Source organism: Mustela erminea, chromosome 3 (assembly GCF_009829155.1).
Source record: "Mustela erminea isolate mMusErm1 chromosome 3, mMusErm1.Pri, whole genome shotgun sequence".
In the NCBI taxonomy this organism is placed as follows: domain Eukaryota; kingdom Metazoa; phylum Chordata; class Mammalia; order Carnivora; family Mustelidae; genus Mustela; species Mustela erminea.
The window spans coordinates 60,763,710-60,768,187 of record NC_045616.1 but is presented as its reverse complement, the minus strand read 5'-3'; the positions used below and the strand labels follow the sequence as shown (position 1 = coordinate 60,768,187).

Genomic DNA, 4,478 nt, shown 5'->3' with positions numbered 1-4,478 from the left:
AGCTTTGCTCACTGGCAGTATCGTAGCCAATGAGGTTTATCCGAGGCGCGATTATTGCTAATTGAAAACCAGTAGGAAGAGTGTTACAGGAGGTTTTCAGGGGTGAGTAGGAGTTCACAAGGAAGGCAGTCCACTCAGACAAACGAGACTGCTTGTACAAGGGCCCGAAGCACCAGCAAGTACAGGGCTGAGGAACACACAGAGAAAAGTGAGAGATGAGAAGAAATTGGCTGGGGCAGGGGGGTGGATGTCAGTAGGAACCTCAACAATCCTGCAAATCCCATTAAGAAGTTCATCCTGTGGTCCTCCAGGAAGCCAATGAAAGTTTTCAATCCCAGGATGGTCCAGTCTTGTCTTAGGTTGTTCTGCCTGCTGTGGGAGGAGAGGGACTGGATGAGAACGAGACCAGAGACAGAGAGACCTGTCTTCTGGGAGAGTGGTTCTACATTGGTTCTGGTGGAAGGTTTACAGCACCCACTGGGTGGTCAGTGAAGGAAATCAAGCCAAGGATAGCTTCCAGGTTCATATGTGACAGGTGGTGTTGGCCACAGAGGCAGTAAACATGGGACAAGCAACGAGATTCCAGTGGAGGCATGGAAAATGTGATGTACCCCTCATACGAGCATGTTAGAAGGTGAACGGGTAATAATAAAGTAGCCCCCAAGCTGAGAAGGCCTTTTGAGACCAGAAAACAAATCAAGCGACTCCATTCAGTGGACACAGAGTTTTAATCAGGGTAAATTATGGATGGAGGCGTGTGTCTTGGCAGTGGGTGGGGGGTGTACAGGGGAAGGTGGACAGATCTAGCAGAGGACAAGCCACGGCAGCTGCACAGTTCTTCTCCAAAAAGTCTGGAACTTAGTGAGGGGACATGCAGAAGGGCACTATAATGAGATCAGAGGGTTTGTAGTAATGCCAACCTTTAATGACATCTTTGTGGCATTACCTGTATGTCAGGAAGGGGAAAGATAGTGTTATCTTGAACAGATTCATGGAAAGCCAAAACAAGCCTCTGCCCATCCTGACCTTATCTTGAACAGATTCATGGAAAGCCAAAACAAGCCTCTGCCCATCCTGACCTTAATGGGCATTTCTAAGGTATACATATTAAATTTGAGAACATGCAGCCTTAAGAGAGGTCATCAGATGAATACAAACAAGATGGAGGGCCAAAGATGAAATCATTATGATCAGCACTCCTACAGAGGGCATAGGGCCTTGGGCCCCAGATATGCAAAATGGGAGATTCCCTACTGAAAAAGTTAAAGAGCAGTGTCAAATCCTTTGCTTTGCCACCAGATTGTGGAGTTGAGCCCCCTTATACCTTCCTTGGCACCCAAGCCAAGGGCAGGCCTTCAGGCAGTAGAAGACACCAACCTCTATCTCAGTCAATCAGACTCTACTAACAGTTGATAGTCCTGATAAATCTCAGTATACTGAGTGCTTTCCAGCCACATGAAAAATATTTAACAGCTGTGGGAAAGCTTCCTCCAGGGGACTTCACCATCCAGGCTCTGTTGGAGGCTGGGAGACTCTCTAGACAAGCTGAATGAATCAAATATCATTGCCATTTATTATGGGACATGTGAAACTTACCAGTTGTCTAAACCAGTATTCCTGAAGGGCATCACCTCATTAATTAGTTCAGTAACTTAATAACTAAAGGAAATGTCCCCATGTTTTGAGCTGTTCTTTTGCACTTATACCCAACACTACTTGAGAAAGTTCCATAACTTTGTAAACAAGAGAAGGCCTCCAAATCCTAATGGAATTATTGATTTGCAAGTCAAAATTAAGTTATGGACTTATTGATTGCTGATGGGATGAAATTAACATGAAAGTAATCAATAAAACCATCCTAAAAATAAAACTGCATCAGAAACAATCTCTATGTCTTCTAATGTGGGACTCTGTCAGTGCAAAGTTCCCTTAAAAACCTGAACTTTCTTTGACCTGGTGGAAAGTAGCCATTTCAGCATAGGATGAAAGACAATATGATATGCCTGTTCAAGAGTAAACAATCATTCAAAGTGCATTTTAACCTCAGAGACCTCAAAAGAAAAAGCAACTACCATGTTTACTGATAACACAAAAGGAATTCAGGAGAAACATTTCAAACTTAGAAAACAAATTGTTAAATCTTTCTTATCCTTTGTCTGACATTGGCTGTGGTCCAAAAGCATAGATTCTCTTTCTCTCAGCCCAGAACACTTCCTAAAACTTCCACACTCGTGACATTGTAAGTGAAGGAAACTTGCCAGTGCCTGAAGGTAGCAATGCCAGGAAAGAGGTACCTGAGAAAATGGATTAATTTCTCTCATTTTTCAACAGAGTAAAATAAAACCATTTACTAATGCTTGTTTATATGCATAAATTGAATTTTAATGAATTTATAGTTTTATTATACTTTTTATAACCCAAATCTCACAAATCTTTATGGAAATTATTATCAATAGTTTATGACGTTTTATGAAGTCCAAAGTTCTGTTATTATATTGGGCCATTCTGGGTAGTGGTGGAGTGTGAGAACTAAATGTTAATTTGTATTTTGGTGTTTACTGTCCAAGACTTAAGCAAGCCCAGGCTTTCATTGTAGGCCATTTTTCTAATAAAGTGGCCTAACCAAACATTCTATGAGGCTGTTGGATGATAAGAAAACGCTTTTAGGGTGCCTGGGTGGCTCAGTGGTTTGAGCCTCCTCCTTCGGCTCAGGTCATGATCCCAGGGTCCTGGGATCGAGTCCCACATTCGGGCTCTCTGCTCAGTGGGGAGTCTGCTTCTCCCCCTTTCTCTCTGTCTGTCTCTCTGCCTACTTGTGATCTCTCTCTCTGTCAAATAAATAAATAAAATCTTTAAAAAAAAACGCTTTTAGAAGATTCATTACTAGGTTTTATATATATATACACACACACACACACACACACACATACACATACATGTTTTGTTTTTTAAAGAGGGGAGGGGAGGAGCAGAAGGTGAGGGAGAGAGAGAATCTTAAGCAGGCTCTACACCCAGCACAGAGCCTGACGTGGTGGCGTTAGCTCTCACAACCCTGAGATCATGATCTCAGCCAAAATCGGAGTCACACACTTAACTGACTGAGCCATCCAGGTGCCACTTATTTAAATCTTGAGAGAACTTATTTGGGACTACATCCCGCATGAAGACAAAGTCATGATGGAATCATTTGGTGAGAGGGAAGTTCCGGCAGAGACCAAGTGTCTAATGATCCAAGTCTTACTTTTCGGTCAATATCACATAACCAATTTATAGGAATCTCTCAAGTGTAAGGGTAAGGTGAACACTTACCTCACACTGTATACAAAAACTCAGAATGGATCAGAGACCTAATGGGAGGGCTAAAACTATAAAACTCTCAGAACAAAACATAGGAACAAATCTCCATGAATTTTGATTTTGGTAATGGATTATTAGCTATGGCACCAACAAGAAACAAACACAGGATAAATCACACTTCATCAAAATTTACAACTTTTGTTCATCAAATTGTCCTATGAAGAAAGTAAAAAGTCAACCCACAGAATGGGAGAAAATATTTGTGAATCATATATTTGATAAAGCTTGAGTATCTAAAACATATAAATAGTTCTTTTAACTCGATAACAAAAGACAACGCAAATAAAAATGGGCAAAGGATCTGAATAAACCTTTCTCCAAAGAAGAAATACAAATGGCCAATAAGCACATACAAAGATATTCAATACCATTAGTCATTAGAGAAATGCAAATAGAAACAATAAAGATATATCACTTGACCCAATAGGATGGCTGTAAAAAACAAACAAACAAACAAAAAAACAAGGGAAAAGAACCAGTGCTGCCAAGGATATGGAAAAATTGGAACCCTCCTACATTGCGGGCAGGAACGTAAAATGATGCAGTTCCTTGAGAAAACAGTTGGGCAGTTTCTTTTTTTTTTTTTAAAGATTTTATTTATTTATTTGACAGAGAGAGATCACAAGTAGGCAGAGAGGCAGGCAGAGAGAGAGAGAGAGAGAGGAGGAAACAGGCTCCCCGCCGTGCAGAGAGCCCGATGCGGGACTCGATCCCAGGACCCTGAGATCATGACCTGAGCTGAAGGCAGCGGCTTAACCCACTGAGCCACCCAGGCGCCCAGTTGGGCAGTTTCTTAAAAAGTTAAACATAGGGTTAAAACATGACTCAACAATTCCACTCTTACGCAGATATCTAAGAGAACTGAAAACAGGTGCCCAAATAAAAACAAAAAACCCAAAAACTATGGCAGTTTATTCATCAGTCAAAAAGTCAAGACAAACCAAATGTCCAAGCTAAATGTAGTATATTCACAGGGCATAAAATTATTAAGTCATAAAAAGGAATGAACTACTGATACATGCTCAATATAGATAAATGCCAAAAACATTAGGCTAAGTGAAAGAAGCCAGACATGAAAGGATGCATTGAGTCCATTTATATGAGATGTCCAGAAGAGGTAA

General features: G+C 41.0%; 1 pseudogene; it reads left to right on the top strand.

Moving 5' to 3' along the window:
- Nucleotides 1-85, top strand: LOC116587339 (annotated as a pseudogene).
- Nucleotides 86-4,478: the final 4,393 nt, after the last annotated feature.